At 43.1% G+C, this 23,041-nt stretch overlaps 1 protein-coding gene across 3 annotated transcripts in view; it reads left to right on the forward strand.

Moving 5' to 3' along the window:
• tiam2a (TIAM Rac1 associated GEF 2a) overlaps window positions 1-23,041 on the forward strand; it is a 95,671-nt gene that overhangs the window by 17,828 nt on the left and 54,802 nt on the right. The window contains exon 1 of one of the 3 annotated variants that reach the window (XM_034221962.1): window positions 2,315-2,559. The exons of 1 other annotated variant lie outside the window; for it this stretch is intronic. The gene's annotated coding sequence lies outside the window, so the exon portion shown is untranslated. Of the gene's footprint in view, window positions 1-2,314; window positions 2,560-22,647; window positions 22,667-23,041 lie in introns of those variants that run through there. One more of the 3 variants, XM_034221961.1, reaches the window with a different exon arrangement.

Raw genomic sequence — 23,041 nt, forward strand, 5'->3', positions numbered from 1 at the left:
GCCATAATAGCAGGACAAAGGGGTGACAGGATGGCTGAACTGTTGAGAAGCCTCATTTAAAGGAAGGAGAAGGTGCTGAGGTGTTGATAAGTGTGAGTGTGTGTGTGCCCATACCTGCCTATCTTCACATTTGTTTCGCGTCGGCAGAAAACAAAGAAACTGCTGGCCTAGCTCACTGTTTTTCTGCTCCCTGCTGTGTGTTAAAGCATTAAACTGGCAATACCAATATTTCAATCATCACTGATCCTCTTCCTGTTGTTCTTTTGTGACTTTATGGAAAAGACCTTCTCAGGGTTGTTGTCTTTTGTCAGAAAGTGGAGATGGGTGGCAGGATGTCCGTCATAGCCAATTATGTTTAATGAGATGCGCAGCGACCAGAGCTCCGGAAAGCTGCCAGACGGCACAGAGAGCCTCTATATGGCCAGAAAATATCCAGTATGCAGCACTGAACAACAACACATACTGGGTGGAGATCTGCACAACGTCATTGGGAACACCCAGTGATCATGGTTGAAAATAATGGTTCTTCTGGACCAATAAAAAAGAGTATTTCTGATTTCTGATCCTGGGGTTACATCAGTGTTGGCTTCAACACAGGGATTCACAACCTCATTGTCTGCATAACGCTTTACCACTTCTGAAGATGCATATTAGGATATGTTGATTTTGACTAATTACTGAATACCCTGTGGCTAAATACAGGTAAAAGATGCATTTGAGGTTCCTGTAAACAGATCCAGATTGATCTATAATGAAAGGAGTGGAGTATGCAGTATATTTGGCTACAATGGGCAGCAGACAGATAGGATCTCCATTGAGACCCCACTATAGCAGCTGTAAAGAGGCTGATATGCAGATTAGACAGGTCTGGCTGGGCCGACACGCCTGGTCAAAGAGCCACATTATGAAACACAAGGCTGGATTTTGGTTTACGAGCATTGCTGTAGAGATTGTAGGAAGGAAGGCCTGGTCAGCGCAACTGTCATATCAGGGAGGGGAGGCATTTGGTTGTGCATGACTGACAATGATAGAGAGAAAATGAAAGGGAGGGATGAATACTTAGACGCTCTGTGCAAGAATAACAATGACCATTCTCTTCTCTGGAAGCCTGTTCGATTGTCTGAGGAAACCAAACCTGTTTCCTATCAGTTCATTACTCCATGTGACAGACAGGGTTGTTAGTGTTCTGCAAAATATGCTCACCTTGTTCACCTTTCCAAGCAAAACAGCTGTCAGAGAACCTAAAGGTAGGACATGTTTTAAGTCAAGGGCCCGCCAAACAGATCCTCAGGACTACAGATCTAAATGTAACACTAAAAGTGGGTGAAAAAGTAAAACCTGATAAAAAATCACGTATGTTTGAATGTGCAATCTTGTCTTATCTGCCTATATCTGCGAGGATCTACATGGACTGCACGCACATACAACTTTTTGTGAACACGTATGTGAAGCAAACATTCAATGTAGTGTTAACACAACTGTCTATTCAACATAACTATTTTTGGATCAGTCTGCGCCCTTACTGTTTCAAAGGGCTACTTAGGTTATTAGTAAGTTTTGTACATCCATAAAGTTGATGGACAGATTAAGGAAGCACCTGACCGTTGCCATATTTTCACTACATGGCACAAAATGGCTATACTCAACTCTTTTTTGGTTTTCAATAAAGTTGTGGATAGTGCTTTTTGGGGGGATTCTTAGCCAAGCTAAGGTCAAAACTAAAAGAGTCTACTTTATCTTGGCTGTAACTGTATACTCATGATGTACAGTTGATGAAATCCAGGTGGTTCCTCTGTTTGTTTGGCAATGAAAGGATCCAGCAAGTGCAGTTTAACACATCATCATTTGTGATTGGGGTTAATCCAATGTAAACTGACGGGATACTGACTGACTGCAGTTAAATAAGAACACGATGACACAAAATAAACTGGTACCAAAAGTGAGTCCAAAAAACTGAATCCCTTTCCCACAAAGCAAATAACATCTTAATAATGCCCCTCTTATTTCAATCCTCACCCATTTTTATTAAAAACACGACACAAGCAAAGACAGATATAACAATAATAACTTAATTTTCTAAATCTCAACGTTAGAGTTGTATTTATCAGTGTATGTCCGTTTAATTGAACTTAAATGACCATGTAAACAAACTAGTTGATTTGGGGAGGACCTTGAAATCTCCGCAAGGGGATTCATGAATGTCCACGAACCAGTGTTTGTGAACCCCTAATTCACCTAATGCATTCATTCAAGACATATAGATATAGGCTTCTCATTAATCCCCCGGTGTGGCTGCTGTCTGAAGCACACGGCCATCCCCCACCAGAGTCCGTCGGAAGGCGGAGTTTAACCCCACATTGTCTGGGAGGAGCCCGCAGTCTCTTGGCGCTCCGTCCCAGGAACATTTGCTGTGGAAACAGAAGAACCGTGGAAGTACGCTCGGAGAAAATCCGATTTTTATATTTCTATTAAATGCAACGACGTTTTATCGAGCCGTGGCAAAGAGTGAAGCACGTGAATACTCCGAGAAATATGTTTTATGAGAGGAGACGTTAACCGGTGAGTTGGAAGCGAACTTATTTCCCTGTCACGTTGGTTTTAAAGGACTCCGCTCATGTGTGTAAAAGCGCTTTGTCCGCTGCAACACTGAAATGCATCTTCAACCGGGATAACCGCTCAAAGTTTGCCCGGTAAAGAGAAGTTTGGGGCTGATGTGTAGTATTTATTTCATCAGTGACTTCTCATTGGCTGGTGTGAGTGGTAATTCTCGCTGCAGCAGCTATGACTGAAATCATGTAGCCTACCTATAAAAACCATAAAGTTGCTATGTTATAAAACACAATTGTCCCATGGTGTAATGCGTTTTATTGTACAAGTAGCCTACACACTGTAAGAAGTAAAGAGTTATTCAGCAGTTTTTCTATACGTGTAAAAACCTGTCTTTACATTAGTCAGATGTGAAAACTGCAAGTGAGTGATGATTTTCACTTTTTCATAATTGCAATGTCCATTATTTATTTATTTATTTACTGTTTCAAATCTCAGTTTTATGTAATAAAAAAGAACAATACACCCTGTCAGCATGCTCAGCTGTGTTTCCAATCCAAAGCTATTTTGGTGTCCTTTCATTGACAATAGATCACTTGAGTGTGAAGATGTTCAACATGTATCTCACATCAGTGTCAGTGACCCACATTTCTCCTCTTTCTTCCTTCTGATTTATGAGAGATTGTTAGCGTTGGTAATTCCCTTAAATGCAGGGGTATGTTTGGATGTGATTTACATTCGGCCTGTCTTGTTCTTTGGCCGTGTGCTGGAAGGGCTCTGTAGCTACAAACAGAAGTAACAAAAGGGCCACGGGACCCCAGGAGGGAAGGGCCCGCCCTGAGAAAACAGACCCAAGGAACAGTAGTAAGGGCTGGGCACGCCTTTTGGCATTTTGGGGCCTTTGTCATGGAATCCCTCACGGTGAAATGTCAGTCAGACTGCCCTGCTGCCTTTGCACACATCTTAGAAAGGTTATAATATTATTAACAGGCTAATGTTTGCCAGGCTGGCTGGCATTCATTGATTTTACCAAGTTCACTTGTCAGGAAATGTAGTTTTATGGTACTTAATTGGATTAATGATTATTTACTGTTCTTGTTTTGGACGCACTGTAATTGCCTTTTTATTATTTATGTGGATCATTCTTGCCCTAGAATTAGACTCAGCCCAACATGAGCGCAGAGAAAATAATGTCTTTGGTTTATTTTTCTGGAAAGGGAACTTGCTCTTTGATTGGTTTACATTTCAGTCTCCCCTGACAAAATAATAGACTCTAAAATTATTATTTTCATACATAATTACTGCTGTTCTAATGCGTGCACACTGTTTCTGTGCGAAGGCCAGTAACACAATCACTGGGTCAGAAGCCATGGCACCACATGCATGTTTTTGCCTTTTCGATTCACATTTTTGCGGTTAAGACATCTTGGACCACAAGGAACATTATGTTTTTATTCTGTTTCTTGCCGGGTTGGGACGGGGTCCCGAACCCGAGTGAAACTGATTCAGTGTGACCAATCATTTATTTTTAATGGAAACCATAATAGTGTTTTGCTCGTTCGCATTTTCTATTGTCACGAGTTGGGAGTTATGACATAAGGCTGGCAGGACTGTCTATTTCTCAAAGTTGTTTACCAGTCCAAAGTGATATGTAATGCCACCCTCTCTCTGGGTGGCTCAGAGTTGCTTCACAGGCTTCTACAGCTCATCTCAAGTCTAATTTAAGTGGAATGGCTCCATAACATCATCTAACGGTGACATAATCACCACAGGAACTTCCCTCATTAAACAGTCTGTTTTGAAGTCAGTTACTATAGAATGTGTGACTTTTGAGTTATGGGGAGAAGAACAACTTGACTGTTTGAAAAATGACTCTTCTTGTCATTGACTAGTATAGCAGCTTTCGTCAAGTGAGAAACTTGGAATTTGCTCTACTCTCTTGCAGGCCATTTGGAAAGCTGTGTGTGAGTGCCCGTCGTCGTTAATTCTGAAGCACACTGGCTGAGAAACGCCAATGTTTCATGTCTTCTCTCCGGCACATTTTTCTCCATATAAGGTGGCGTGCATGTGACTTATCAGGCATGGGTAACATCTGTGCTTATTGTCACACGGGGGATAAAGGCCTTTTACTGTCTAGGTAGAGAGGCACTGCAGGGGGAAACCACAGGGACTTCACATGACTGAGGCATCTTCGAGACAATATGACTTGAAACTTTTTTGTCCATTCCCAGCATATCCACTCCCTTGATTATGTATTTTCAGGGCAAACAGTACAGTGAGGCAAGCGTAATAGTGGCCTATAGGTTTCTATTTCTTTCTTCTGTGTTTGAGATTATATTTGGCTTTCAAAGTGTTTGCTGGTAGTGTACGGCCTGCAGCGTCTGGAGAGTTTACTATAAAAAGAAGGTGAACCAAAAGCTGGCGTTGACAGCATCTTGGCTGAGAATTCTCATTTGCTACAGCACTCATCGCGGCTCCCAACGAAAAGACACATGATTGGCTTTGACCCCTTTCCTGGTGTACACAACTTCAAGTGGAAGAGCTTTCACTAACACCCATCCTGTGTTGTAGTGGCAGTTTGGACAAAATAATAACCCAACACTGTGACTACGGAACGGTACGGTCTGTGCTGCATAATTCAGTGCTTCTGAATTTGACTTGTTTTGCTGAGGCTACTAGGTTTGCGGAAACACACACTTACCCATCCACTTTAAGGGATTTGTTCAGTCAGCTGCACTTTTTTGTATCTACTTCAACACGAGATCCCCCTCTCTGCTGCACAAACGGGAACCTACTGACCAGCTCAGCAGAGCGACATGGTCTCATCAAGCTGAACCGATGCACCCATTCATGCTCTTCTTAACAACCCAAAGCTCCTAGACCTCTGTAGAGATTATTCTGTAGCTCTAAATTGAATTGCACTCCTGCTGGGCTCACCTACTAAACAATGGCTTGTAAGGTTTTCAAAGAGAATGAAGATTAAATGGTGGTGGGCACTTTAACAACGTATCAAATGAGGTAATGGATTAAGAGTTAAAGTGCAGGTGATTGGTGTATAGGTCGAGAAGTGAGCGAGGTAGCTCTTTAAACAGCGCCACACAACCTCCCATGTGACAACGACTTTCATTAACCCTGAAGAAAGAAATGACTGCAATTCTTCCATTGATGGTCATATAAATCATATGGCGATTGGTGTGCATGAAGCAAAAATGCTCCCATGGCAGCAGTTGAGTAGCAGTGCATGTAATTCCTGTGAGCTTACCAGAGAGCATGCAATATATCAGTCTGGAAGGTGAAGGAGATGCTGCCTCAGCAATTTGAACGAACGATCATGTGATTTACAAGCCGTGGATGAACAAGAAGTAGTTTGATTATCAAAATGTATGAACAAAGAGGCGGAGAAAACAAGTAGTATTGGGTACAAAGAGCGATATGCTAGTGTATTGATCTACGTATGTATGATATTTGATAATCAAGACAATCCAGCTGCATTGGGGAACCCCATTGAAGGGTGACCAATTAGTTGTCTTATCGTCTTAGAGAGGACAGCCTTTTTGTTCCGTATGTCTTCGAAAGACGACACGTGTTGGCACATTCTTTAAGCGATCAACAGCCCTGTTTGTATGGAAATACCCCATTGTGCATCCCCCTCTCCTCTGCTTTAAGCCTGCTCACCGGTCAATCCTTATAACAATAGAAATTAAGATTGATCCGCCCTACCTCGGCCCAGTAGCCATAAGGTCTCACTTATTCTCCTGGCCCTATTGGAAAGGCAAACACAGCTGGTGCTACAGGCCAAAGTGCTCGCTGCTTGGATGTTCAGTTGGTGCCATGTGTCTTATGTTTCCCTTCATGATGGATGGAGCAAATAGTGGGTACACATTTAGCGTAGCACATCCCACCTGCTCATCAGTGGGTGGAGCCTTTGTCTTTGATGAAAGCTACGAACTTCTGATGTAGTGTCCACAGCACCTCAAGCAAGGCGATTGATTCTGCAAACAGTCATCTGTTAAATAATTAAAGCTGCGTTCATTTCTTTGAACTGCATGGTATTAATTGAGCCAGATCTCTTTGCTTTTTATAGATAATTTAGAGGACATACGTTGCCTGATCATTATCACAATATGATTCTTCTGAATGAAATCTCAGTCCCACAAAGAGCCGATAAGAAGAGGGTTTTGATGTGAAAAAAATCCATCACTGACCGCACATGCATCCAGCTGCGTCCAATACTTCATTCATCATAGTCTTCCTTTAGCACAATCTATCCGTCATCACAACAAAAACTGCTATAACTCTGCAGTCAGTACAAGATATTGATGTTGTTTCCCTTCTTTTGCTGGCTCAGTAGATTGCCCCGCTGAACTGCGATGGGCATGACGTGCGTATATCTGCACAGTTTCCTGGGCTTTGTGACAAATATGAAGTGCATTGGGGAGGGTCTTTGGCAACCACTATATTCGTGTTATGTTGAGGAACATTTTCAGGCTCATTAGCACTCCTCTCCCTGTTCAGCCCCCCTCCGTGCTTTAGCAGTATGTGGTTTGATCTCCGAGCAAGATAATCTCTTTTCTCCACTTCTTACTCTCAGGGCTTTGTCATGTTGGTTCAGTCATTTGGCGTCCAGCCAGCGTAAACAGAGGCAGGGTCCTGATTGCTTTGGGTCAGGTAGCCCTGGCATCCACTTAGTGAACATGCTTAATTAAAGCTTTCTTGAAAATCGTTTTTTTTCAAAGAGGTAAATGTATCCAAATAACATGTTTCCTGGCACGATATTATCGTCAAGGCTTATTTGGCTGACAGGCCTCAGCTGTCTGAACAAAAGAGGATATGTGGGCAAAGGGACTCATTGTGAAGTATGTCAAGATAAGAGCAGAGAAACGGTAGTTTATTGACCATTTAATCAGTTCCATCAGTTTATGCAGTCTGTGAAATAGCAGCAAAATAGTATAACATGCATCATATCCTGAATGTAATGGAATCTAAGTGGTGTATTGGCCAGGCAGCATTGGGAGAGATTGTGTGTGGGCTTGCTTATTTTTTCAGCACTCTCTGGATGCCCAAAGATTGACTAGCAGTTCTCCATTCCTCCCTATGGTCGACTTGGGTTTCCTCATTGCAAGGAACCTTCCAACTTCATTATTCTCTGCCAGCGCCAAGACACGAAGAGCTCTTTAACCCAGAGTTCACTCCCTATCGCCCAAGGGAAACAATTGCTCATACAGCCTGGCTCGCTCTCCATGCCACCCTGGCTGCTCAGTGTGTCTCGGGTGGTTTTAACAGTTGATGGGTGCAGGTGTAAAGGTGGATGAAATGGACAGTCTACTCTAGACAGTTCCATCCAGCAAGCCTTGTACAAACAAATGTTGAGAAAATAAAACTTTTTCGGAAACGGAGAAACAACTTCACCATTGTATGTAGCTTAGGAGCTAAAGTCTTCACTGTCATTGTGGCTTTCTGGTTCTGCCACATTTTTGGCCTCGAAACATGCCACAGCATTATTTCAAAGCGAAAAGGGTCAGTCTTATCGTTGGCAAGTTCCTCCATGAGTTGATGCCAAGTCAAGCGGATTACTCAGAGTGCAGGTCGCTGCTCAGCTTGTTGCAACCTGGGAGATACCTGCAATATTAATATGTCTTCTTCTTCTTCAAACGGTGTTGCAGCAGATGCTATTGGGCACTCATAAATGCTGCTTTTTAAAAGTTTTATGAGTCTGTGGATTCCCAGTCATGTCAGAGGGCTATTCAAACTTGCCACTCACAGAAAATCTATGCCATGTTGCAGAATCTCTGAACCCCACGGCATGATATTAGAGAGGAGGTGAAGGGCAGCCAGTTCACCGGCAGCCCCATGTATGTGCTGTGTGTACCAGAGGCTATAAATGCTATTTGACATTCAACTGTCATTGGAGAGGCTGACTCCTAATGTGTCTGCAGCTCAATTCTAATGTTATTAAAGGTACTGGAGCCAAGAAAGTGTTCTGCTTGGTTTAGAGACTCCCTAGTCTTTTAAAGCACTACTACTTTGATCTGAAAGAGGGTATCAGAGGAGAACTACAGCTATTAGGGGTGCTGGAGGCCAATTATATGTCAAAAATATATTGACAGAGCCGAGCTAGCTGTTTCCCCTTGCTTCCAGTCTGTATGCTAAGCTAATCTAACAGTATTCTGCTTCAAGCTTCATATTTACTTTTCAGCATGATAGTGGTATTGATTGATGTTGTCTAACTCTAGGCTTGAAAGCAAATAAAGGAGGGAGACAAAGTGAGAACAAAAAGAACATTGTGTATAAACACCTACACCACTACTGCAAAATTAAAGCAGATGGCTTGTGGTCTTTGGTCAGGCTTTGTTGCACACTAACCCCAATGCTCCCTATGTACTAGCCATGGTGGCCATGAGAGTAGCAAGTATGGGTCATCTCACTCAACCCCTCAAACCTCCCTGGTGGATAGACCCACTCAACGGGACCATTGTTGGCTTTTCCACACAGATCTCCCTCGATGTAGATGATGTGTGAGCTTGAAGTGTCTACATTTTAGACTGGCTCTCTGTGGTTAAAGAGGGAAGGAGTGACTCACAACTACAAGAGATGTGCATATCCTCTGTGTGAGTGTGTAGAAAATCAGTGCAGAATGTGGGGCCACTGGCGCACATGTCATATGGCAGCTTTTCTGCTTGCATTCTTTCTAGCTGAATAACAAGAACTCTGTGTTACACGGCATAACTCTCTCAAAGCCTTCATCAGCCACATTGATGGAGAAACTGTGTGAACCGCCTGTTAGCTGTAACACGATGAGCGTTTTTTTAACCTGTCATCTGCTTTTATGATAAGAATCCTTCTGCCTGCCTCGTTCGTTTCTACCCTTTTAATATACTCATTGATATTCGCCTGGCATGTGACGGGATCGGGTGTAAAGTGAATGTGTACAGCTCTGAAGTCATTCATTATAAATCATTTCCTCTTTGGAGGGTGGAATCATTTATTCACAGTCTCATGAGGTTAGTGATCCAAGGAGCACACCCTGACTGGTGACTAATAGGTGGCTGATGTAGTGTCACACTGACTTTGGTGTCTAGGTTATCGCAAATGATCTTCCTTCTCAATACAAAACACAGGAAGCTTAATTTCACTTATTTTGCTGTAGGTATCTATGCTCTAGCTTGGATCATTTTCATCAACAGTTCTCTCAGTCTGTTTCTGTCCAGCAGAGAGTCTAACAGTAGAAAATATGACTTTAATAACCGTGATATTTTCTTGAAGTTATTTTGAAAACCACCCTTGTCTTTTTAGGCACTCTTCCTGCTCCCTACTAGTTATTTTGTGCGTGTGTGCGAGGGGGCGGTTAAGGTCTCAAAAGGCAAGATCTGTGGTCTGCTCGCGTGGAGCCATCGTCCTCACTGGAAACTTGTGGTTGCCTTTTTTTTATACTTTTAACAATATTATACACTGCATGCGTTCTTCTACTGGCATGCCCAAGCTTAAAATAATGATGTTGAGAAATGCCAGGAACTGGGGTTTCCTGATGGTTAAAGCTGTTACAGTTCAAGGAGCTTGGGGCGAAAAGCTGTACTTACACCGTCACGTTGTATTATTAACCTCATGCATCATCTCTCTCTGTATTCTGTCCTTTCACTCGATGAATCATATGTTATTCTTTCCTGTAGCTGATGACATTTGGAATTGAGATGAGGAAGCCTAAATAAACACATTTACATCTTTTGTTTTTCATTGGCGTGTATACCACCTAATTGGCACAAGAGAATGTAGTCCATTAGTCACCAGGCAGCTTCTCTGTAATGACAATTGTGTGTGTGTGTGTGTGTGTGTGTGTGTGTGTGTGTTTGTGTGTGTGTCTAAGGGGGTTGTCTTAAGTGCTCATGTTTGGTCCCAGACATGCCCCCTGCTTATTTGCTAATCATGCTATCATACAATGCCACAGGCGCTTTTCTAAGCCAACAAGTATTTTAACAAGCTGGAAGACTGCACTCATTCTTTCCGAGCGTTTACCAGCATCCATATCATCACCCTTAATGTCTGGGCTTTTTAGAACGCTTTGTAATGCGCTCTGGCAAGCCACAGGAGTCCAAGGCTAACATAAATGAACACATAGCTTGAAACATTTTGAAAAAACTTGGTATGATAGTATATACAGTATGCAGGGGTACATCAGAGCCACCTTGATGTACACAAAGCAGCCTCTGCAGACAAGTCAAGTCAGGTTAGATCGATTAAACCACTGTATGCCTCTGTGGTCATTACTGCTGTTTAAAGTGGGTTTCCGTGCATGAGTCCTGGCAGTGTGCATTCATTAGTTAATAACTCGCTCTCTCTTGATCATTTCTAAAAAATCTGTGAATCTCTCCAGCAACTTTCTTCCCGCCCTTTTCATACCTCGCTTTCTGCGATTATGGACATTTTTTACCATTATTGAGAGCAACAGTGGGTAGATTGTAGTCAGCCATTTGCCTCAAGGGTTAAGTATCCATCTCTATTCCTTCTAAGCCCACCCCTGGCTAGGAGGAGAAGGCAGTGAATAAATACCACCCTTGTCCTCTCATAATGGAACAGCTTGATCTTTCGTGACCTCCGCTGGTGGGAGCATCTGCCTGTCGATCCCACCATCCCCTCCTGCGGGACATCAGCGGGATGTCGCATCTGCCCGCGAGCTGTAATTCAATTGGTCAATACATTTAACAGAATAAAAATTAAGTACTGGCCTGTAACTTTTCAGAGCCACAATAGAACCCCGTCAACTGGGATTTGCTGTTGATTTGCTGTTGATTTACAGTCTGTAATCGTGTCAAAGTAGTTGTTTCTCCCTGAGCGCCGTGCATGACGACTGCATAATGAGCAGGATACTCATTGACATTCTTGAGCCTCCCTATATGGATGGGATAATAATGAGTTTGGCAGGGGCCTTAATTGAATCGTGTCGGTAAAAGTGGTGCACATGTGGCACAGCTGCTAGCGCTTAGCCGGGTCCTGCCATGCCCTTTGAGGAGGTGCCATTCGGTGCCCGCATTGGCTTGTCTTCCTGCGTTATCAGTCTTTATGAACCACATTCCTTCATGAAAAAGCTTTGCCGGGCCGGACAAAGGAGTTTGTTTTGCAAAGATTTGTCTGTGACTTCTCTGCCACAATCGAATTAGCTCACGTGCCTCTGCATCCGCGTGACTAGAGAAACTGGTTTATGTGTTTTTCCTGCAGCCGGCACAGGTCAGTCTTTGTTGTCTCGTTTATTTAACTTTAGCAAAGAACTGCCTGAGTGCTTTGTGGAGCACCTGTTCTGGATTATAGGTCGATAACGGCTCCCAACTAATTTCTCGCGATAATTCAACTGTGAAATCTAATCTCATCTTTGCCATTTGGGCTCCTTTTTATATATATATATATATATATATATATATATATATATATATATAGTGAGCTTTGAAGAATTCCTGGCCTGATTTGAAATGTCCAAAGCTGTTTCTACTTTAATATAAGGAGTCAGAGACAATGGCACAAGTGTTACCAAGCAAATATCCTCCAAACATGTATACAACATTCTATGTACATCATTGAATTGCATGTTAACTTAAGACACAGTTTTTGGACCTAAACTAGGTCATGGGGGGTGCACTGACTAAAACATCTGCTGGGAGAGAGACAAGCAGATTTGCAAAGGAGTGTCCACACACTCGTGGCAGGTGTTAAACCTGTTTGTGAGTGATGACCTCTTCCCTGCACCATGTTTCCTGTTTGGCATTATTTCTCATAACACTTGAACATAAGGGCTGTGTTATTAACAAATATTTCATTATCGTTCAATACTGTTTAATTTCTAGATTATCCATATGCTCTAAAACGGAGCAAATTTCATTCAATAGGAATCATTTTGAGACTCGAAAAAGCAGTTTCTGCCATTGTTTCATGAAAAACTACTATTCTTTTTACATTTAAAAAAACCAAACATTCCACTGATGGCCACAGCTAGCTGCAAACAGAGACTAGTGTTTTTTACTCTCCCAGGTGTGGTTGTTTGTTGGCCGTAATAATGAAATGAGGTCCATCAAGATTGTCCCAAATATGTGTCTGAAGTGGATTAGTTTGAATCAAATGACACATCTTTGACCGTTTGGCCAGCTGTCTCCCCCATCACCAGTCCCTTCAGGACGCTGAGCAGACATTGTAGCTCAGATTTCTCCCCTCTTATCTGTGTTGTAAGAGCAGCAACAGTTACTGTATATTACAGTCAGCTAGGCTTGAAGCTGCAATAAAACAAATGGTTTTGGTTTATGATAAGGGGAGCTATAAAGTTCCTGCTTTCCTGTAAAAGCGAGATTGCACCAAGCTGGTCTTTTTTCATAACCTGTTTATTGCTTTAGGAATATACCAACCTTTGATCAACAGCCAGCTCAGCAGGGAATATGAGTTATTCTGCCTCTTCTGCGGAGAGCCAGTAGCTGTGGGCAGCTTTATGTCAAACCACGGTTACTTTATGTGGAGATTAATACAAGCTTTCCTCGCATGTTTTAACATAGGGACATTTCCTATTTAGAGGAGTGTTTAAGGACATGTATACGCTTGCATGCATGTAAACGCACTGCATATATGCTCCAGGTAGAGCAGCAGGATGTGTCTAAACAGCCGTGATTCCACCTGATGGATGGTTTATTTAGCCGTCCAGACTGTGGTCCTTTGTTTACTGGGCTCTGATGTAGGTCCATGACCTGATGCTGACACCCCCCTCCGCTTTATCCTGCCATCTACAGCCGCTGGCCTGACTCCACTCTGCTAGAGGAGAGGATGTATGTTTGTCTCAGACAGGCCCCAACAGTGTGACCAGAATACTAATGGGAAAAACACTATACTTTGTAATGAGTCATCACATTCATTTTTTTTCAACGGAAAGAAATTGCATTCCTGCGTCGTCTAATGCATTTGTGATGGGGTTCAGATTGCCGCTGGGAAAAGGTCACTTCTTGATAAGCAATGCAGTCCTGAAATTACTTTTAAAACAAAGTTAATCCTCCATTCTGGTGGAGAGGGATAACCCTGCTTGTTTGCAGTTTGGTTTCACTTGTTTCAGGCATTCCTTTAAGTGTTCATATGCAGTAGCATGGCGTGGGGAAAAAATTAGGGGAAGCCAATAATACGTCCTTTCTTTTGGGTCGGGGGTCTGGTGGTCAATGCAATAACGTAATCAGATGAGTGATTACAGCACCCGGTATCATTTTACACACATTTGTATCATACAGATGCAGGACTTACACACACCTGTTATCTAACCCAGGGGTTCCCAACCTTTATTGTGCCAAGGACCGGCAGATACATAAAAAAAAAATTGCGGACCGGTTGTCAATTTTAACTGATTTTAATATTTACTCACCAGCAGGTAGCAACAGAGGCTCATTGTATGTAACAGCCTGAACAAATACTAGAACAATATGCATACAAAACATATTAACAACGTTTAAAAAAGAACCGGTGTCGTTTTTTGGAAAAAACGGAAAACCAAAAAACCGATGTTATTCAGTTTTTAAACCAAAACGGGTAAACAGATAAATCAACGTTTTGGTTTTGTTTGTATGATTTACGGATAATCCAGTGATGGGAAGTGTGTGTGTGTGTGTGTGTGTGTGTGGTGTTGTGTGTGTTGTGTGGTGTGTGTGTGTGTGTGTGTGTGTGTGTGTGTGTGTGTGTGTGTGTGTGTGTGTGTGTTGTGTGTGTGTGTGTGTGTGTGTGTGTGTGTGTGTGTGTGTGTGTGTGTGTGTGTGTGTTGTGTGTGTGTGTGTGTGTGTGGGTGTGTGTGTGTGTGTGTGGTGTGTGTGTGTGTGTGTGTGTGTGTGTGTGTGTGTGTGTGTGTGTGTGTTGTGTGTGTGTGTGTGTGTGTGTGTGTGTGTGTGTGTGTGTGTGTGTGTGTGTGTTGTGTGATGTGTGTGTGTGTTGTGTGTGTGTGTGTGTGTGTTTGTGTGTGTGGTGTGTGTGTGTGTGTGTGTGTACACATCGAGATTAAGATTAAACTAATTTATTTTGGGAACACCCGCATATAGGCTACCTATGGAGTTAGCAGATGTGTGTAAATTACTGTTCATGGTCATTTGAAAACAGGTGTCGGACAGACACAAACACAGAGCTGAGCTGAGCAGAGCACACACACACACACATCATACGCCTTGGTGACTGGACATCTCCTTCATAAAACTAATAAAAGGGAGAGTAATCGGGCAGTTCGAGGTGTGTGTGGTTAACACGTCGCACCCTGCAGTCACTCGCTGTTCTGATGAAGGTAAACACAGCGAAGGCGGTGCGTAAAAAGGCACAGCTCTCGGTGCGCTGGTGCTGCACTTCTCAGAAGCGGAGTTACACGTCCCGCTGCATCCTGATGCTGCCTGCAGCCATTTCATGAAGTGAAGGAGGTTTTCCTTCTATAAAACAGCTGCGGGCAGCAGATACCGTGAGAGTCCCGGACATGAATTCATAGATCAAGGCAGAATGGTTTACTCTCCTGTTTTGCCAATCCAGTGCTTAAACAAAAGCAAGGCAAGTTTATTTATATAGCACTTTTCAACACAAGGCAATTCAAAGTGCTTTACAAAAAAATGAAAGACATTAAGAAAATGGCATTTAAAATCAGTCATTAAAAAGAAAAGCTAATAAAATAAACATAGACTATAGCTCTACACCCCTGGCCGACATGTCCTTAAAATGAAGTCCGATTTTGAAATATCTCTCAAATAATGTATGCACTGCCATTTCCCCACATAAACATAACAGTCTGCAATTAAACGGTTGTCTCCTGTGCGCTCCTCTTCCTACTTGGCGCACCGGTAACTTTCTCGTGCACACGAGAGGCTGAGACCATGCTGAGCCGCCGAATCCCTCGGAACATCATAAAAGCCATTTTCAACGGTTATCTGGTGAAAGATTAACTAGGCTACTGGAGGAAATAACATGACTGGTATAGGTGCGAACATTAAACACTTTTTGAAAAAAATATTATGATAAAATATTTGTATATATTTATAATTCTGCAAATATTACGATAAACTCACAGCTATTTCGCGGCCCGGCAGTAACACCTCCGCGGCCCTGATCTAACCGACAGGTCCGCACGCACTCTCCAGACAAAACTCTAATAAGCATTCATTCACAAACTAAATCAGGAGACCTTTAACGTCTTACGTCCGATTCCTCTCTGTACACAGCTCCAGTTTGGGCATTGGCCTGTCATCAGATTGTATTTGTTGTTGCTGCTGCTGTAGCGGAAGTTTAGTACAATTATTTTTGATTAAATACTCCAAATCTCCACCCTCCATAATTGCACTTGCTTCAGTTGCTTGCTACTTTCTAACGGCGGTGAGAGTGGACGCTATCTATCTTATATCGATTAGATTTATGATTCGAAAATTATAAAAGTAGGGTAGACATGTGGATATTATCCGACTGAACAAAACGTGCATTTATCAAACAGGTTTGTTTTCCACTGACCTTATTTCGAGCTATTTTCCAAAATCCTATGGAGAAATCCCATTGCTTTTTTGTCGAGGGAAACCGAGCGCAGCTTACTTCCGGGTTTTAGGATGCGTCACTGCCACACTAAATTGATGCGATTTGATTGGATTGTGAGGCAAGGGAAGCCAGCCGCCTCTGGCTTCCCTTGACATGGCCCTGACCAGCGGCCCTGACTAATCACAGGTTGGCAGGGGCATGATGTGAGCCTTGTCTGATTGGTCAATCCCTCCATTTTTTTTTCACCAAGGGAAGCCAATTTCGGCTGGCCTCCTCTCGCAACAGTGAGTGCAATCTACTGTTTCACCATAACATCTAGAGGGGAGCTGTTTCACTCTTTGTAAAATACTCAATGAGAATGGGGGAGAGACGGGCCGGCAGCAACACACAACAAAGAATTTCCGAAACTAAACTAAGTGTTTTTATTTATTTATTAAAATTAAAACTAAAATCCGAAAAAACAGGGGAAGCCTGGCTTCCCTTGGCCTCCAGGAGAAAACGCCACTGTTCATATGTTGAAACAAGGCAGGGTTAAACAGATCTCAGCTGCTTACTACATTATAAGCAAGCACTGTATGATGTCATGCTTATGTGAACATTGACTGATCTGCCATGTTCCAGATGATTTTCTCACCAGGTGAAATCCATCCTGAGCACTTAACAGATGTAGTCTTTCTGACCTGACAATGTAGTAAAGGAAATACTTTAATATGGAGTGTAATTACCTCATGTAATGGCCCCTAATGGCTAGCAGCTCCTTTGTTATCTATCATAACCTTGACCACCATGAGCCAACCAACCAGACAAGACACTAATGGACTTAAAGCATCACCTAAGCTTTCACCTGTCAGTTTGTCAGAGTTCGTGGCTTTAGCAAACATGACTGTGATGTATGACCTGCGCAGAAAGTGCTGAGCAAACAATTGCGAAAGCCTTGTCGTCACATTATTTTGTTCAGTTACTTACTGTTTTTTGAGAGCCTTTTTTCTTTTAGTGATAGTGAAGCCAAAGATGGTACATGGGGTGCCAACTCTAGCGAGGCATCCCTTACTTATCATGTTCATTGGTGTATTTACTGTGTTATGATGGTCTTCTAACCTGTACGCTGAAGAAAAATAATGCTCATGAATTCAATCAGAGCAAGCACAGTGATTCATGTCCTGTTTGGCCTGACTGCGATCGACACTTTGGCCTGTAATGGGCCATAAAAGGAGAGACATTGCCAGTTGTAGCACTAGTTCACCATGAACATATGGGTTGCCTTGGCATAAGGAGATAACATTGAAATTACCATATCCATTAGCGTCAACCTGTCCTCTGGCTTTTCAAGCTTAAATCACAGCTCGCACTGTGCCAACACATTTCTGATAAAGTGTTAGACTTTGCAGCGGGTGAAAGTGGCTCGGGGTTGCTCCTGGGGTTGAGTTGCTCTACGCCCAGGGTGGGGGAGGCCACAAGGGCAAGCTCCCTCTGGCGTCAGAGCTCCTCAAGAATGCGGAGAGGGATTAATTCCTGTCTGTGGCAGTGATGGATGGGGAGGAAAACCACACTCCCCTACACTCACATATAGGATGTGTTTGTCCCTCCCCTGCAGTACGTGCCAGCGTAGCAGGTGTGTGTGCGGTTTTTGTGTTTGTGTGTCTGCTGGGACAAAGCCATGCTTGGGTGTTTGCCCTACTGCCCCAGATAGAGCTGTATTCACCAGCCGCATGTCATTTTGATTCCAAGGCGCAGCTTTTATCGTCCCAGTTCAAGTTTGGGGCACTTTAACCAATTCGCTTCATCCTTTTCAAATCGTAGATGAATTGATTTCTGCCTCCTCCTAATAGATTTGTCTTCTTCCTGTTGAGTCCGGTGATTGATGCCGTGTATGCGCCTTTGTGGTTTTCAATGTGTTCCTTTGACTTCTGCTTTCTACGAGACCATCGATTACTCTACACGCACACTTCTACCTGCTCCCTGAATCCCCAGCACCTCATTGTTTTCCTGAAAACCTCTGGTGACCTCTAGCAGTGAGCTCCATCTGACTGATGTTGCTCCGCATTGGTCAATGATCGCTGATGGATCACCTCAGGGAGGCTGGAGTGTGTCTCCCATGACTGCCGCAGTACACGACTGCGACTCTAGCTATAGTAATGAGCGGGGGGGACGCAGGCTGATGGTATTAATCACTAGAGCTCACTCCACGGAGCGTGTGACAGATCATCCCGCAGCGCACAAAGGACAGCCACAGTCGATTCCAGTACGGATAATACAGTTTGCGGATGGGATTAATTATGCAGATATATTATGCAGACGTTTGCACTCCACGCGCAAAATACAGAAAGCCCCCGTGAAAGTTGTTTTTATTGATGATGCCTGAGATTCAAACTGACCTTTGCCTGAAGGTTAACAACTAAAAGGATGTTCTTTTCGCTTTTCTTCGCCTTAAAGGAACTTTTCTCTCCCTATCTCTTATCTGCACGGAGACAATTAGGTATCTCTTCTTCCCCTTTGTCTGTCGTGCTTTGCCCCATCTTCCTGGGCAGGGCTGGGTGTGTTTGTTTTCCCAGAAGCCCCTGTGTCTCTTATCTGACCCTGTGGCTGCTAAAGACTCTGGTTCCACGTGTTTCCTTTGCCTGTCACTCATTCCATTACTTACACCACCTCCAGGCATTTTCTTTATAATTCCACAGCGTGTAGACTGGGGCTCTGCTTTAGCTCTGCTTTGATTAGACTACATGACATGAGACTGAATAAACTTCGCTGAGATGTTCTGCTGCAGCACAGATGTTGAGGTGTGTGTGAGAGAGCTTAATGACTGCACCAGAAAATCAATCGGTCAGTTTGAAAGCCAGATCCTGTAGCTCTGGACCAAGATCAAGTATATGCCGTGTGTGTGTGCGTGTATCTTTCTCTCATCATATTTAACCCCCAAAACGACCTTCTTCTTCTGTCCATTGAGCTGCTTAATTAGCAGAGAAGCTGATGGAAAGCTGATTTCCACCTGCAGTCTTCCAGCTGTTTGCTTGATCCCACACATGCACACACACTCCATCTGTTAACCTATTCATCCCTCTCAAAACACACACACACACACACACACACACACACACACACACACACACACACACACACACACACACACACTAGGGCTGCTCGATTATGGCAAAAATAATAATCTCGATTATTTGGGTCAATAATTGATATCACGATTATTAAAAACGATTATCCATTTACTTTGAAAACATCAATTTATTGCAGACATTTTTTTTTTTAACAGTATGTTTTTAACTGTTGATTACCCTGAACTTTAAGTATAAATCAACTGAAAAACCAATAAAAAATAATAATACTAATACAAATATAATCGTTGCAAGCCATAATCGTAATTGCAATTTAAAATACGATTAATTAAGCAGAACACACACACACACACACACACCCTTGAGGATGTTCAGAGTCAGTGTCTTCCTCAAACAAAGCTTCAGAAGTTTACATTTGAGGACAAACACTCTGGTGTTTTGTTTTCCTCTCACATACTGTACACACATCAGTGCAGCATGTGCAGACATCTCCTGGTTCATTTAAAGTCGAGAGTGTCTGACTCTGTTTTGGGCTGTCTCGTCCGACAGGAGATCCAATTTGTAGAAAATGAACTGAGCTGACAGCGGCAGAAAATACAGTTTTCACTGTGAGAGAGGGATGAGAAGGAGAAATAGGGGCGGGAGAATGGGAGATATAACCTTAGAATGTCATAAAACATGATTAACACAATTAACACTTGTATGTTCATGAGTTTAATTAGTGGTTTTCACAATCTGATTTAATTTGTAAAGACGTTCAGTTTACCAAGATAAACAGCAGTTTAATTGTTAAAAAGTCGGAGTGAGTTTGACTTTTGTAGCCAAGCACCAAACAAAAAACTTGACCTTTCTCCGTGACCTCCATATTAAGTGAATTCCATCAGTCTACTACACCCCCAATCCCGTCGGCCATCTAGTTATAATTTCTACACTGTGCTATATAAATCCATGCTTCTGGGAGAGGCGCTCTGCTAATCTCTCCTCAAATGAGCAATTAAGATCAATTTATTTCCTCCCAATGGACGCCTGGTTCACAAATTGTCTCTGACTGCAGAGCCCAGTCAGCAGGGTAATCAATGACATCAAACCATAAACGGCCTCCAGCTATGAGAGTGGCTCCATCACAGCATGCTGACTGAAAACTCAACTCTCTGTGCTGCTCTCTCCCCGAATCTCCTTCTCCACGCCATTTTTCATCCCTGTGAGAATCCTCGACCAGAGATTAAATGTGACGGAATGTATTTTACATAAAAAAGTGTAATCTCTTGGCAAATTAACTGTAACTCTTTCAGTTTAACAAACAAATAGGGTGCATCTGTCTGAGATACTTGAGTTACTTAAATGACAGAAAGTGCTGCAAAGTAAATGTGCTGGATACATGTAGCTAGTATGCTATATGGGTGTTTTAAAACAATAAATATCAAATGTTGACATGTGGGAGGTTTGAAAAGAAAGAAAAATGGAAGCACTCTGGGACTTCTTAACCCTCAGGCTGCACTCACCTTTACCTCACTAACATCCATTATTGAAGTTGATTTATGACCTTATGTTGGTTTGACTAACTAAAGTAACTGGGGCCTCAAATTGAAAGAAGGGATTTCTGTGAGGGGCTTCGGTTTTGACCCACTGCCGTTATCGGGCCGAGTCACTGAAAGGCCATCAGGAGTCTCAGACCTCGGTATCAGTGTTTGAAAGCTTTATCCCAAAGCAAAGCTCTGTCGATAAGCTCTTTGAAACCTGTGTCCCTGCGCATACAATAGTAGTACTCATATGTTCCTCAAAATTAGATACGCCTTTCCTTTAGATGCTGTAAAATCTCAGTCAGGTACACACAGGCAGAATATGACATCAGTAATGATCTAATTATCATGATATGACCTTGAGCTTCCACATCAAATTCTCCATTAGTTCAGCAGTTAAAGACATTTCTTTGAGATGTGTGCATGAGTCAGTTGCCCAGAGCGTGGATATCATTTGGCTCTGGAGAGCTTGTTGGGCCCCTAATTGATCTTAATTAGCGGTCAGATCACTTTGCCGTGTGGAATTAGACCCGGCACCTGCTCTGTATAAATATGCATCACAGCAGTCCTCCCCGCCTTTCTTTCTCTTTTCTTGGCGCCTCGCTCTTTTCATGCCTCCCGGCCTCTCCGAGCGTGTTGTGGACCGACCTTTTAGCTGCCTCCATCTATAGCCGGACAAAGGGCTTTGAGAGGAGCTCAGACTAGGCCACGAGGACTATTATGCTGATAACAATGTTGTTTAGCTGTGGTGAACGCGGCTAATATTGTGTCCCGGGGCTGACATCTCCATGTCAAGCAGAAGGCTGATGGAGGACTATACCACAGCTGCTCATTCAGCGTGGCATGGTCGTGACTTTGAATGGCTATTCAGGCCGTGATGCATTTCTAGAGAAGAACCAAAATGAGCATCCAAGTGAAATAGGCTCTCATGTTTCCCATTTGTTGGAGTGATGTCTCCTAAAAGCACTCAGATACTCTGGAATAAACAACTAGACCGCGAGAAAGTTGGGAGCCGCTATAGGAACAGTCTTGGTCCAGTTTTGATGCTGTGTTGTGTTCTGGTATGGCTTTCTGAATGGGTCCAGTTTGACCATGTGACCACAGTTATTTAAACTATAGACACATGGAGGAATGTGTATGCTTTTTTAACAGACGCCGGTCTCAAATTCGTCTCCGCCAGGATGAGGCTTAGTCACAAAAATGTAAATGCGTTTCAGAAATTGTAATTCCAGAGAAGGTTTTGACTGACTTTCTTGCATTTGAATTAGCTTATCAAAAAGAGCTGCATATTTGGCCCCTCTGGCCCTTAGAAACTTCCATACAGCTTCTCCTCTGCTTCCACTGTATAATTCCCTCTTTTTTGCACCTCTGTCTTTACTCACTGGACTTTTTTTCAAATTCCCTGACTTACACTTACTCAGACATACACATACACACTACATTTCTGCCTCCTTAGTGGCGGGCTGCCTGCTGCTTGGGTCATTGTGGTATTTAGGGTCAGACAAGAGCCCCAGTCATTGCGCCCTCCCCAGTGCCTCCCAGGCAGCGCTGCAGCCATTATACGCCAGCTTGTCTGGCTCAATCGCCTCAAACAGCTATGGAAAACCGCCTTGGCTGTAACACGCCCCGCATCCTCCTCCTCGCCAACGGAAAAGCAGTATGTAGGAAAAACAACACAGTGGAGCAGTGGAGCCTTTTAGCAGCGAAGACTCTAAATGGATGAGAGCTATAAAACATCCTTCTCTTTCTGAGAGAGCTCTTCTGTTGAGAACTTTTCACTTTTTCCTCCCAGCCCTCCTTGCTTTTCCTCTTGGCGCTCCTCGTTACCCAGGGTTACCCCAGGAGGGCTGTGATTTGCTGATGCCGGGAGGGAGTTTCCACGTGTCCTCCAGAGTGTCTGGGCGTGTGAGTCAGTTGCGCTGTGTATGTTGCTTTAAGACACAGGGAGAATCCACTTTTCTGATCAGAGACCACCAGCTAGACTTCTCCTTTGCAAGCTGTTCAAAGAGCTTTTAGATGAAAGCCCGGGCCACAGAGGTAAGGGATGTTATGGGTTCTGTGTTTTATCTTTCTCTCCCTTTGTTTCTCCTATTTACTGGATTAAGAGGGGGCTAAGGTGAAGAGGTTGCATTGTGTTTCCTATTGTTAAGATCCACAGGTGTGGGTTACTCTGTATGTGTGAGTGTGGTTTAGTTTCCACCTGAAACTGTTAGATAGTAGTATGTGCTTAAGCTCTGGTGATCTACCTTGCTTGTACTTGAAGATACAACAAAATGACTCTCACAATCTCAGACTTTATCACTTCAGTGTGTGTCAGGGTTGTCAGCATGTTTATCCATGACTCATGTTCACGCATGAGAATAACTGAGTTTAACTAACATACCTTTTTTTTTATCTCATGCGAAACTTGCT

Source organism: Gymnodraco acuticeps, unplaced genomic scaffold, assembly GCF_902827175.1.
Source record: "Gymnodraco acuticeps unplaced genomic scaffold, fGymAcu1.1, whole genome shotgun sequence".
NCBI classification, from domain to species: domain Eukaryota; kingdom Metazoa; phylum Chordata; class Actinopteri; order Perciformes; family Bathydraconidae; genus Gymnodraco; species Gymnodraco acuticeps.